This window comes from Pseudophryne corroboree, chromosome 4, assembly GCF_028390025.1.
Source record: "Pseudophryne corroboree isolate aPseCor3 chromosome 4, aPseCor3.hap2, whole genome shotgun sequence".
NCBI lineage: Eukaryota > Metazoa > Chordata > Amphibia > Anura > Myobatrachidae > Pseudophryne > Pseudophryne corroboree.
The window spans coordinates 839088076-839102549 of NC_086447.1; the positions used below are offsets into that span (position 1 = coordinate 839088076).

The 14474-nt window shown below is 46.6% G+C and overlaps 1 long non-coding RNA gene across 1 annotated transcript; it reads left to right on the plus strand.

Annotated features, from left to right (window-relative positions):
- The first annotated feature begins 889 nt into the window (after positions 1-889).
- LOC134911819 (uncharacterized) lies at positions 890-11733 on the plus strand. Its single transcript, XR_010176868.1, has 2 exons — positions 890-1271; positions 11398-11733. It is a non-coding gene; the product is annotated as an uncharacterized LOC134911819 (long non-coding RNA).
- Positions 11734-14474: the final 2741 nt, after the last annotated feature.

Below are 14474 nucleotides of genomic sequence, written 5' to 3' on the forward strand. Positions count from 1 at the left end.
CTGTATCAACAGGCAGAAAACTCCTTGAGGACCGAGTTTGAGAACCAATGCCATAGACCAGTGATGGTTAACCTTGACACTCCAGCTGTTGTTGAATTACACATCCCAGCATGCCCTGCATCAGTTTTAGCAAGGCCAAATAGTAAAACTGTAGCAGGGCATGCTGGGATGTGTAGTTCAACAACAGCTGGAGTGTCAAGGTTAGCCATCACTGCCATAGACAGTGCTTTGGTGTCCCAGAGCATATCTCTTGCCATGACCTAATATGACCTAAGACTGTATGTTAGAAATATTCCATTTGTCAGCAGAGATAATTCTATAGGCTTAAGTCAGATCCTGGTGCTCTGGACGCAAAGCACCAATGTGCTGTACGGGTCCTGCGTCGTCGGATGCACTACGGCTGCAGACGTCAAGAGTTGACAGTCTGCAGCCATTTGGGGGTCAGACGGGTGCGATGACAGCAGCTATTTTCCCAAAATGGAGGAATGTCACCTCTATTTTGGGAAAGTGCTGAGGCTATGATATCTGTCTTCTAATTGAAATTTCCTGGTCTTTTAGAAGCAGCTGCGATGGCCGGCTTACAGGACGTTGATGTAGGTAGCAAGTGATCTTGCAGCTGGCCGATGATGTAGGTAGCAAGTGATCTGATTGCACTAGAACACAAATGTATGCATGAGGCGTCTACTTATACCTGATGCCCCCTGCTGACTTAACAGATCTGTGCATCGCTGCTGCTTCCACATTTCAATCACGACCTATGTGCACACATGAATTTTTTCAGTCGCCTGAGGTTGTTCCATTTCAGTGCCAATAGCCAGAGCAGACATAGAAGTGGTACTGCTGTTGAAAAGTGGTATGCTTGCCAGGCTTAAGCTTTGATAAAAGGAATCAGTAGCGCACGCAGGGGGGGTTTCTGAGTACCCAGAAACCCCCCCACAGACTTTTTTTTTTTTTTTTGTCGGAGATGGAGACAGCTTTGTCTCCGTCTCTGCACCAGCCCTGTGCCACCCGCAATCGGAGGTCCCCGGCCACTGATGGTTCAGCTGTCAGTGCTTCCGCGTCAGGTGACTTTTATATCCAAGCCGCCTGACGCGTCGCAGAGCACTGATAGCCAAACAAGCAGTGGCCGGGGAGCTTCAGCGCGCCGCTATCGCAGCTCCGAGGTTTAAGTGCTAGGGAAGATATGCCCCGGCAAGGTCCGCAGGGTTACGGATGTCTGCCGCTACTGTAGCAGCTGTACACACACACATCAAAGACAAGTTGCTCTATGTGTAAGTATATTATGTGTGTGCTCTCTGTGTTTGTAAGTATGCTGTCTGTGCATGTCTCTGTTCCATAAAGAAGCAGCATGCCTGGGTGCCCTTCATTGTAATAAATAATAGCACACACGGCAGCACCCTCAGGACTTGATAAGTTGCGGTTGGCACACAACGCCGTCATCAACGTTTAAATTTTAATATAAGCTAAATCTGGATGAAAGTTTACAATAAAACCGAAACATTGAGTAGCACTGCGTCCAGTGGGTGTTTACATCACCGACCGCAACTTATCAATATAATTATTGATCCGGCAATCCCCTTACTATGTAAAAGCAACCTCAGGGCCCTCTGTTATGTGACACCTTAATACAGATTTCTCAGATAAGGACCCAAGTGCTGCTGTACTTCTTTGAGAAATATATATATATATATATATATATATATATATATATATATATATAATTTATATATATATATATATATATATATATATATATATAGTACAAATTGGGGTGGTATTAGGCGCAAAACCCTTTTAAACAACCCGATCCGTTCGGTTTTCTTTGCTGTTATATTGATAGCTTTTGTTTCCTAATACACTCCCCTGGATTCCTTTTTAAGGAGTGGCAGCCCTTTCCTCCTGTGGTTTGCTGTTCAAGCGCACCTTTTTAAAATCTGAAAAACAAAGGGTGAGAATAGGCGCCTCCTAGTGTAGTATTATGTAAAACAGTCTGCCCAACACCTTCGGTATCACCCCTACAATTTTAAGGTGTACCGTATATGGTGGAATTCCAACCACCTTTCTTAATGGCAAAAATATCACTCTTTCAATATGTAGTGAAATTAGATGTCATCTGTGGTATCCTGGTTGTAATTCTCCCTTGTTTTTACCTCATGTAAGGGAGATAAGAGCAGAAAAGGACCAATGGTGCAATACGTTTTTTTTTAAATAAAAACACACATTTATTCAGAACTAGTCCAATGATAAAAAATTGCCCGTACAATGTAAAAGATTAAAAACAGCTTATCTGTCATGGGTGGTCTTCTGTTTGCCGGCGGTCGGGCTCCCGGCGCTCAGTATACCGGCGCCGGGAGCCCGACCGCCGGCATACCGACACTTATTTTCCCTCGTGGGGGTCCACGACCCCCATAGAGGGAGAATAAAATAGTGTGGCGCGCGTAGCGCGCCACCGTGCCCGTAGCGTGGCGAGCGCAGCGAGCCCGCAAGGGGCTCATTTGCGCTCGCCAAGCTGTCGGTAAGCCGGCGGTCGGGCTCCCGGCGCCGGGATGCTGGTCGCCGGGAGCCCGACCGCCGGCCAGCCGTAGTGAACCCATCTGTCATTGGTCGTCCATACGAGTAAAAACACTCAACGCGTTTTCGTCCGCTGCCCACGGCCTGGACTTCCTCAGGAGTGTGATAGTGTGATCAGTACTGAAGATGGGTGATCCAACTTGCTGTGGAAGTTACTGAACAATTGTGCTTATTCTACATGCTCATGATCATCCAGTGGAGACTACAATTGTATATGTAGTGTGAATTGCCTGTGATTTGGTAGTATTCATGCACTGCACAAACTCAATTATTGGTTGCACTTGTTTGGTGCCCACTGGGTCTTCCTCCGATTTGTACACCTTCTGGAAACTAGGTGGAAAAGTCCTAAGAATCCAAGCTGCATAATCTGCATCGGCCAGAAGCCACATATGTTTGTGTATATATATATATATATATATATATATATACATACAACAATAGGTGAGCTGGCGCCTGAGGGTTGAGTCAACACCCTGTGTTATAAAAAGCACTTATAATTCACACCTTTAAGAGTCAAAACATGGTGGCAACATGGTCCATCATAAAATTTATTATATATACATAAAAACAAGTTCAAAGTCCATGGTTCATTTGTACAAGGAGTAATAAGTCGCTCCACAGTGTATTTCCGTTTAAGATGTCGAGGACAATAGTAGGTGAATCTCTACAGTCTCCTCTTTTTCTTCAATATATATTCAGAGGTGACATCATAAAGGAAGATCAAGAATGTCCAACGCGTTTCATCTTATTATAAGACTTTATCAGGGGTACATCTTAACTGTATGGTAAGTATTACCAAAAATAAGCGGATATGGATACCCAACAGCGATATAAAAAACCCTTAGTATCAGAGGGGCTTTCTATTTGAGTCATCCGCCAATCCTCATGGGTCGACTACTTGAAAGTGAAATCAAGATACTCAGGTGTAGCAGGAATTCACTTAGGTGAGAACCTTTAGTGGATCAGCAGTGATAGCCTGGTCTCTGAGTATATATAAAGAAACCCCCTCCTAAAAATCCTGCGTTTGCCCCTGGGACTGGCACTCATACAATACAGTGCCTACATGCCCCCTGCAGAGGGTTAGCTAATACATACAAAGAATGGCGGCACTCACAGGACTATTTAGGTGGGTCCAAAATTTAGTTTTATGTTGAAGATTATATATATATATATACAAACAGAAAATTCAGCACTCACCATAGCAAGCTCACTTATCCTCATTTATTGATGTTGTGAGGATAAGTGAGCTTGCTATGGTGAGTGCTGAATTTTCTGTTTGTATATATTTAAGTAGGTGGCCATAGGCTACATGCACCCCACCCTATGAGTGGTGGGTGCAGACATTGCACCCCGCTTCTGGGGTGGCGAGTGCTGTGGTTTTATATTTGTTTGTATATTGCAGGGTTAATATTTGGTTAACTCTTATTAACTGTGGCCACAAGCTTTTTCATGCACCCCTATGTAAACTTAATTGTCCTAAACCTGTGTCAGCTGTTCCTTAGTAATTTATCAGCCAGTGTCAGGTGACTAGTGTTCTTTTTAAAAGCCATAAGGTATGTGGCAGGTGCACATTAAACCAAGTAGGCATATTTGCAGTTATATTATGTGTGATACAGTTGCCAGGTTTTAATTTTAAGACTCTGTGATAGTGTAGGACCTGCATGAAGGTGGGGTATCTTGGCGATCGGTTTGCAGGCTTCCGTGCATTGGCCAATTCACTAACTAAACCCCCATCATTTATTGATTGATGTTGTGAGGATAAGTGAGCTTGCTATGGTGAGTGCTGATTTTTCTGTTTGTATATATTTAAGTAGGTGGCCATAGGTTACATGCACCCCACCCTATGAGTGGTGAGTGCAGACATTACATCCCGCTTCTGGGGTGGCGAGTGCTGTGGTTTTATATTTGTTTGTATGTATATATATATATATATATATATATATATATAAAAAACCTTATCAATAATAATAATAATAATATTATTTTTTTTTATATAGCGCTTTTCTCCATCAGGACTCCAAGACGCTTAACAACATCAGAAGCAAAGCACAGGGATTTAATATTACACAGAGATCAAATCAAACCAAAAAGAATGTACATAATGCATGGACTGGTGTAGCTATTTTGGTCTTATATCCAGCTTGCAAAGGGTACCAGGCAAGGCAGCCATTTTGGGTGCGCTACAAAGGTTACTCAGGGTGAAATAGATGACACAAATTGGGGAAGTTGCAGCATACTAAAGCTAAGAGTAGGACCCGTGCATTGCCAACAGATCTATTTATTTTTCATCCCACCAATGGACGTACCAGACAAGGCAGCCATCTTGGGCACACTACGATGGTTACAGTTCGTGAGATAAAATATACAAGGATCAAAAATGGGATTACTGAAACATTTGTGGTGCAATATGCACTGCCTGAACAGATCCAAGTGTTGCTCATCATGCCCATGACGGAACCATCCAGGGCCGCCATCTTGGGTGTACGGTGTGGGTTACATCCGGCAGGATGTGCAACTTGTAGGTGGAAAAAATGAAAAGCTGAATACAGAGGTATAACATGGCTGCAGCTCCAGCCTCCCCATTGGTTACCACACGGACTTGCTGTTGGAGCCGTGGCGGGTCCTAATGCCTGCCAGCTCTTATATCAAATCTGACTGACGTAAATAGCAGTAGTGCGGCCGCTGTTCTCCTTTTTTTAAAAAAAAAAAGGAGTCAAAAATGACAGGGGGTGGCACGGGCCCAAGTGCCCCCCCCCCCCTCCTCTGGATTCGCCTATGACCGCCGCCTATTACATTCAGGAGGCGTCCTCTGAGGCAGGTGTGTTGGTGGCCAAGACATCGACTAAATCCATCCTGGCTCGCCGTATTCTGTGGTTGAGGTCATGGAAGGTGGACCTGGACTCCCTTTTAAGGGAGACATCCTATTTGGGGAAGATATCAATAAGATTGTGACTGACTTAGCAGCTGCTAAGACTGCATTTCTCCCGAATACTAATCCTTCTGCACAGAAGGCAAAAGGTACCACTTTTCACTCCTTTTGGCCTCAAAGGAAAGCAAAAGGTCAAGCATACACGAGACAATCTTGTGCTTCCAAAACCACTAAGCCCAAGGCAAAACAATCCTGGGCTGCCTGTCAGCCTGCTTCTAAACAAGGCAATCCTGCTGCATGACGGGGTGGGCCTCCCCCTGGGGGACCCCAGGGTGGGAGTCCGACTTCTGCGATTCATCCAGGTCTGGTTAAAGACCACTTCAGATGCCTGGGTGCGAGAAGTTGTCTCTCGCGGGTACGCAGTCTCTTTCAAGAGACGTACCCCTCGCCAGTTCTGCATGATGGTTATTCCTTCGGATCCGTTGAAGGCGCAAGCTCTACAACTGGTTGTGCGTTCACTTCTGGATACAGGAGTGGTGGTGCCGGTACATCTGTCCCAGAGAGGCAGAGGATACTACTCGACCCCGTTTCTAGTCCCGAAACCCAATGGGTCTTTCCGACCTATACTCAACCTCAAATCACTGTACAAGTTTGTGAGAGTGTCCAAGTTCCGTATAGAAACACTCAATTGTACTGGCCATGGAACCCGGAGACTATATGGTATCCCTGGATATACAGGATGCTTATCTGCATATACCTATTGCCATATCGCATCAGCAATATCTACAGTTTGCTATTGGCAACCTTCACTATCAATTCCAGGCTCTGCCATTTGGATTGGCCATGGCCCCTCAGATCTTCACCAAGGTTATGGCCGTGATGACGGCTCATCTCTGTCGCGAGGGAGTCCAGATCCTGCCGTATCTGGACGATTTGCTGATTCTGGCAAACTCCCATGATGTCCTCTTCAGTCATCTACAACTGATGGTAAACTTCCTACAAGCCTACGGCTGGCTTATCAACTAGAAGAAGTCCTTGCTGGTCCCTGCTCGAAACATGGTGCACCTGGGGGCACTGCTGGACACACACAGTCAAAGGCTGTTTCTGTCTCCAGAGAAGGTCCTGAAACTTCAGGACAGGATCAGATACTTCCTCTCTCGCCCAAGAGTGTCGATACACTCGCCGATGCAAGTACTAGGCCTCATGGTGTCGGCTTTCGACATGGTAGAGTACGCTCAATTTCATTCCCGCCCTCTACAGAGGTTAATCCTTTCCAAGTGGGATGGCCTGCCTCATCGAATCAGGTCTCACATGATCTCCTTGATGGTGGCTACAGGACCAACAGTTGAGCAGGGGCCGTCCCTTCTGGATCCCAAACTAGGTTCTACTGACTATGGACGCCAGTCTGAGGGGTTGGGGTGTGGTGTTGGAGCAACACTCTTTCCAGGGTCGGTGGACCAAGGAGGAAGCTCTACTCCCGATAAACATTCTGGAATTGCTGGCAGTGTTAAATGCTTTGTCTCTCGCCCTGCCTCTGATACAGAACAGGCCTGTTCAAGTACGGTCAGACAACGCCACCACGGTGGCATACATAAACGATCAAAACGGCACTCGAAGCCGCATGGCAATGATGGAAGTGTCAAAAATCCTTTGTTGGGCGGACCGCCATCTGCCAGCAATATCGACAGTGTTCATTCCAGGAGACCTCAACTGGGAAGCGGATTTCCTTAGTCGTCAGGACATGCACACCGGAGAGTGGAGTCTTCATCAGGAAGTCTTTCAACTCCTAGTGGACAAATGGGGTCTACCAGATGTAGACCTGATGGCGTCTCGACACGATTACAAAGTGATCCTCAATCAGCGTTCGTGGACGCACTGGCAAATCCATGGAACTTTCGGCTGCCCTACGTGTTCCCTCCAGTGTCACTCCTGCCCAGGGTACTATGGAAGTTCAAACAAGAAGGAGGAATACTACTTTTAGTCGTTCCAGCATGGCCCAGACGGCATTGGTTCTCAGGCCTGCAGGGTCTATCGATAGAGCGTCCTCTTCTACTTCCTCAATGCCCGGACCTCCTCGTTCAGGGCCCTTGTGTCTACCCGGACCTGGCCAGACTGGCTGTGACGGCATGGCTCTTGAAGCTTCACTCCTGAGGGCCAAAGGATTCTCTGAGGTGGTCATCCAAACTATGCTGAAGGCCCACAAACCGGCTTCCGCGCAAATTTTTTATACGGTCTGGAATTCTTACTTCACCTGGTGTGCTGCTAAGAATTACAATGCTTACAAATTCAGTACTTCCAGACTTCTGGCTCTTCTGCAACAAGGCTTGGACTTAGACCTTTGTCTGGCCTCCCTCAAGGTTCATATATCTGCCTTGTCGGTATGGTGGTTCTGAATGCCCTGCAAGAGCCTCCATTTGAACCTCTTGAGTTAGTGGACCTTAAATGGCTCACTTTCATTGCCTCTCCTAGGAGGGTGTCAGATTTAGGCGCTCTTGCCTGTCGTCCACCCTTTCTGATATTTCACTGTGACCGGGCTGTTCTCAGAACTCGCCCTGGTTATTTGCCTATGGTGGTGTCATCTTTTCACCTTAACCAAGAGATTGTGGTTCCGGCTTTTATCTCTTCTGGTTTGTCCTCCTAAGAGCGATCTTTGGATGTGGTACGGGCTCTCCGTATTTATGTAGAGAGGACTGCCTCTATTAGGCGGTCAGATACCTTTTTGTACTTTTTGGTTTTCACAAACGTGGCTGGCCTGCGAACAAGCAAACATTGGCCACACACCTTCTCACCTAGTAGATTAGCGCTTTGGATGGCTTCCCTCCCCGGTTCCTCATCTACTCTCCGGGGCAGAGCTCTCAGCCCACACAGCCTCCTCACTTACTTAACATTATTGAGAGGTCGGCCCTATGGAGGAGATGTGGCTTCGGCGATGAAAGGGAAACCGGGCGCAGTACTAACTTGGAGATGGTGTGTGTGTTACTGGGAGTGAAGGTGCGTGTGGTTATGCCATTGGTCAATACTTACTGAGATAGCGCCTCTCTGATCGTGGCACTTCAGAAATCCAGATCACAATGCGTCTGTGCAGCTACCATCAAACCCTGGCCAGGTTGATTTACAGATCTTGGATGCAGTGGTACCGAGAGGAGGTGGGGTACTAATTACCCGGCCCAGGTCTGACAGCCCGGGCCCCAGTGAGGGCCCAGGCTCCCCCCATCTTACTTGGCAGCAGCAGCTCTTCTCCTCTGACCAGCATACGCCGCTGTGTGCTGGGCTAAAGTGTGGCCAGGGAGGAGCTTAAAATACTATTTTATTAGTACTTTTTTCTGAGGGTGCATTGTCACATCTCCTGTGATTAGGCCACCCCCTGAAACGTACCTGGGCCCTGTCAGGCTCTCTACTGCCCTGCTTACATGCGTGGCCTAATGTCACCTTCAGTGGAGCAGACATGCTGGAACAGGATCTTGTGATCCCTCTCTGGTGTGCTGGAGCTGGTCACGATGCTAATTACAAGATATAAAATTTACAGAGAAATTTACAGTTAGAGCTGAAAATGCAGCATAAAGGGGGCTACACATGGAGAGATCCGTGTTTAAATTCTAAGCAATCTGAAGCTTAGAAAGTAAGCACGGGTCTCTCCGTGTGTATGCCCATAGCGATGTGCGGCCCCGCGCGTCGCTATCGCTAACTCTAGATTTGGCATGCATGCATGCCAAATCTAGTCAGGTGGCTCATTTCACCGCTCGGTGAAATGAACGCCACGCCCCCGTTCCCCCCTCACTCAGCACACATCGCGCTGTGTGCTGAGCAGGGGGAGAGATGTGTGCTGAGCGGTCTGTGCTAGATGTGTACGGGGCTTAACAGGAAAGCTGTACAGAATGTATGGGCTACATGCAACAGCAAGTATTTATGTATATAATTATAAATGTTAATATTTATGTATACAGTATATAGCATATCAAATATATATATATATATACTTACAGGGCATCCAGAAAGTATTCACAGTTCTTCACTTTTTCCACATTTTGTTATGTTACAGCCGTATTCCATAATTGAATACATTCATTTTTGCCCTCAAAATTCTACACACACACAATACCCCATAATGATAACGTGAAAATGTATTAAAAATAAAAACTAAGAAATCCCATGTACTGTACATAAGTATTCACAGCATTTGCCCAATACTTTGTTGATGCACCTTTGGCAGCAATTACAGCCTGAAGTCTTTTTGAATATGATGCCACAAGCTTGGCACACCTGTCTTTGTGCAGTTTCCCCCTTTCCTCTTTGCAGCACCTCTCAAGCTCCATCATGTTGGATGCGAAGCGTCAGGGCACAGCCATTTTCAGATCTCTCCAGAGATGTTCAATTGGATTCAAGTCTGGCCTCTGGCTGGGCCACTCAAGGACATTCACAGAGTTGTCCTGAAGCCACTGCTTTGATATCTTGGCTGCTGAAAAGATAAACCGTCGCCCCAGTCTGAGGTCAAGAGTGCTCTGGAGCAGGCTTTCCTCCAGGATGTCTCTGTACATTGCTGCATTCATCTTTCCCTCTATCTAACATCCCCACAGCATGATGCTTCCACCATCATTCTTCACTGTAGGGATGGTATTGACCTGGTGATGAGCGGTGCCTGGTTTCCTCCAAACATGACGCCTGGCATTCATGCCAAAGAGTTCAATCTTTGTCTCAGATCAGAAAATTTTGTCTAAAGGTGGGTACACACTAATAGATATATCTGCAGATCAATTGATCTGCAGATATATCTATGGACGGATCGGGCAGTGTGTTGTGCATACACACTGCCCGATCCGTCGGGGACTGACGTCACGAACTGGGCGGGCGTGTACACACGCCTGCCCAGTTCAGCTGTCAATCACCGCCGGCCACCGCAGCATGTGTACGGGCGGTCGGCCGACCGCCCCGCACACACACAGTGATGCGCCAATATATCGGTAGATATATTGGCCGTCGGCTGTGCTGCGCGGCCGACGCGATACGTCTGTGAACGACGGAGTTCACAGATGTATCGCCCGTACACACTGGCCGACGGACCCGCGATATATCGGCCGTTCAAGAGAACGGCCGATATATCGACCAGTGTGTATGGGCCTTAAGAGTCTTTCAGGTGCATTTTGGCAAACTCCAGGCTGGCTGCCATGTGCTTTTTACTAAGGAGTGGCTTCCGTCTGGCCACTCTACCAGCTCTAGGAAGAGTCCTGGTGGTCCCAAACTTCTTCCATTTACGGATGATGAAGGCCACTGTGCTCATTGGGACCTTGAAAGCAGCAGATATTTTACTGTACCCTTCCCCAGATTTGTGCCTCGAGACAATCCTGTCTCGAAGATCTACAGACAATTCCTTTGACTTAATCCTTGGTTTGTGCTCAGACATGCACTGTCAACTGTGGGTTCTTATATAGACAGGTGTGTGCCTTTCCAAATCATGTCCAATCAACTGAATTTACCACAGGTGGACTCCAATTAAGCTGTTGGAACATCTCAAGGATGATCAGTGGAAACAGGATGCACCTGAGCTCAATTTTGAGCTTCATGGCAAAGGCTGTGACTACTTATGTACATGTGATTTCTTAGTTTTTTATTTTTAATAAATTTGCAAAAATCTCAAAAAACAGTTTTCACGTTACCATTATGCGCTATTGTGTGTAGAATTTTGGGGACAAAAATTTATTTATTCCATTTTGGAGTAAGGCTGTAACATAACAAAAAGTGGAAAAAGTGATGCGCTGTGAATACTCTCCGGATGCACTGTATATATAAATGGTGTTTTTTAGGGGGCGTGTATTTTTAGAACTTATACTGTAGTTTGAAACTAGCAAGCTAAAGGGAACCCTTGATCTGCAATATGGTTTTCCATGTGCAAATTTACTCTTTTTTTGCTTTGCTCCCAACTCTGAGCCACACTGTCTGTAATACTTTGTTGTCTCTTGCAGGTCAATTAACTGCCAGACAAGTCTGCAGTAGAGTCACCGCCTTTCACCAGAGTTCATGTTCTCAGCTGATTAGCTGACTGTACAGTACAGTATTCTCAGAGATGCCATATCAGGATTCTTATCTCATTCTGGCCAGAGGAGTACAGGGAACTCCTATGCCTCGCAGATCATGCTGAGAAAGGGGACATTTAGACTGTTTGAGCCGGATCAAGTGGCAAACAGGCAATCTCATTGCTTTATAACGAAATACTAAAGTCTAAGGAGAATGTACTCAATGAAATAAATACCATGAAAGCAGATAGCAATAAAAGAAAAATAAAGTTTACTTAACTTTTAGATTAAAGAGAACTTACTATCTTCGCAAACTTGTTCCTCTAAAAATAATTTTTAATTCTTCTACACTATGCATAAGAGGAAATTATTTTTTGACTTGGTTATATTTGCCAAGCATGATATGACAAAGTTTCTAACTGTCTTTCAATTCCAATACAGCGTCTTAAATATATACAGTATGTATAAATTGAAAATATCTACCGCATGGTCTAGAGGGGTCCCGGGAGGGGATCAGTATGATTTGCCAATGGACGGAATGCCGGCGGTCAGTATACCGACAGCGGCATCCCGTCCATCAAAATTCCGACAGCCCCCCAGGAAGCCCCTTGACCCTCACCTTTTCCCTACCATAACCCCATTGTGGGTGCCTAACCCACTCTTCCCTAACCCTTTTCCCTACCCTAACCCTCCCTTCCCCGCTTCCTAGCTCTAACCTTCCCTGCTTGGTGCCTAACCCTAACCCTCCCTTCCCCGCTGCCTAAACCTAACCCTCCCTCCCTGGTGCCTAACCCTAACCTCTCCGGCGCTGCAGTCTAACCCTAACCCCCTTTCTGCAGCCTAAACCCTAAACCTACCCCCCCCCCCACACACACACACCGCCACGCGGCAGTACGTCATGCTCAGAGGATGATTGGGATGCTGGCTGTCGGTATTTTGACGCCGGAATCCCGTTCAGTGTCGGTATAGTTACGCCGTGTTTATGTCCTCCATCGGGATCCCGATGTCGGTATATTGACTGCCGGGATCCCGTTCGTTTGGAAGCTAACTGCTTCCCCTAGGGAGGACCCAGTGCCTTGGGGTTCTGAGAGTCTGTAGAAATGCAATGCCAGTGGAGTTCCCAGTAGTTCTAATACACTGTAAACCTAGAAGGTGCATTGGCTCATAGGAGTTTCAGGACGGTAAGCACTACGGAATAGCTCATTTCGGCTCATTGTTCTAGACCTTGGGGAGTCCTGGAAGTTTGGGGTCAGATTAGAGATGACCGGGTTTGGTTCCCTGAGAACCGAACCCTACCGGACTTCACTACCCGAGCCCGGATCCGAGTCCTGCTCGGATTTTCCCGCCTGACTCGGAAACCAGAACGAGGCAAAACGTCATCATCCCGCTGTCAGATTCTTGCGGGGTTTGGATTCCATATAAGGAGCCGCACGTTGCTGCCATTTTCACTCCGGCATTGGAGAGTGTAGCGAGAGGACGTGTTTCCATCCTCAGTATCCTGCATGAGTACAGTGGTAGTGTCTTGTGTTGCATCAGTCCAGTCACAGTGGTGGTGTCCTCTGCTGCCATATTCCAGTGCTGCTGTATAAGTCCAGTCCAGTGGTGCTGTGTTGTGCTGCATCAGTTCAGTTGTAGTGTCTTGTGCTGCATCAGTCCAGTCACAGTGGTGGTGTCCTCTCCTGCCATATGTTCAGTGCTGCTGTATAAGTCCAGTCCATTGCAGTGGTGCTGTATTGTCCTGCACTATTCACAGTGGTGGTGTCTTCTGCTGCCATATGTCCAGTGCTGTTGTATAAGTCCAGTCCATTGCAGTGGTGCTGTGTTGTCCTGCATCAATACAGTGCTAGTGTCTTGTGCTGCATCAGTCCAGTCACAGTGGTGGTGTCCTCTGCTGCCATATGTCCAGTGCTTCTATATAAGTCCAGTCCATTACAGTGGTGCTGTGTTGTCATGCATCAGTCCAGTGGTGGTGTCCCTGTGCTGCTGCATATGTCCAGTGGTACAGCCCTATATGTCCGGTGATACTGTCATATATGTCTAGCGGTACTGCCGTATAAATCCAGTGATTTTGTTGTATATGTCCAGTGGTACTGCCATATAATTCCAGTGATACTGTCGTATATGTCCAGTGGTACTGCCATATAAATCCAGTAGTACTGGCGTATAAATCCAGGCCAGTGATACTGCCGTATATGTTCAGTGGTACGGCCATATAATTTCAGTGATACTGCCGTATATGTCCAGTGGTATTGGCTTATAAATCCAGTCCAGTGATACTGCAGTATATGTCCAGTGTTACTGCCGTATATGTCCAGCGGTACTGCCGTATAAATCCAGTGATACTGCCGTATATGTCCAGTGGTTCTGCCATATAATTACAGTGATACTGCCGTATATGTCCAGTGATACTGCCGTATATGTCCAGCGGTACTGCTGTATAAATCCAGTGACACTGCCGTATATGTCCAGTGGTTCTGCCATATATGTCCAGTGATACTGCCGTATATGTCCAGTGGTACTACCGTATATGTCCAGTGGTACTGCCGTATAAATCCAGTGCAGTGATACTGCCGTATATGTCCAGTGATACTGCCATATAATTCCAGTGATACTGCCGTATATGTCCAGTGGTACTGCCGTATAAATCCAGTGGTACTGGCATATAAATCCAGTCCAGTGATACTGCCGTATATGTCCAGTGGTACTGCCGTATATGTCCAGTGGTACTGCTGTATAAATCCGGTTCAGTGATACTGCCGTATATGTCCGGTGATACTGCAGTATATGTCCAGTGGTACTGGCATATAAATCCAGTCCAGTGATACTGCCGTATATGTCCAGTGGTACTGCCGTATATGTCCAGTGGTACTGCTGTATAAATCCGGTTCAGTGATACTGCCGTATATGTCCGGTGATACTGCTGTATATGTCCAGTGATACTGCCGCATATGTCCAGCGGTACTGACGTATAAATCCAGTGATACTGCCGTATATGTCCAGTGGTACTGCCATATAATTCCAGTGAT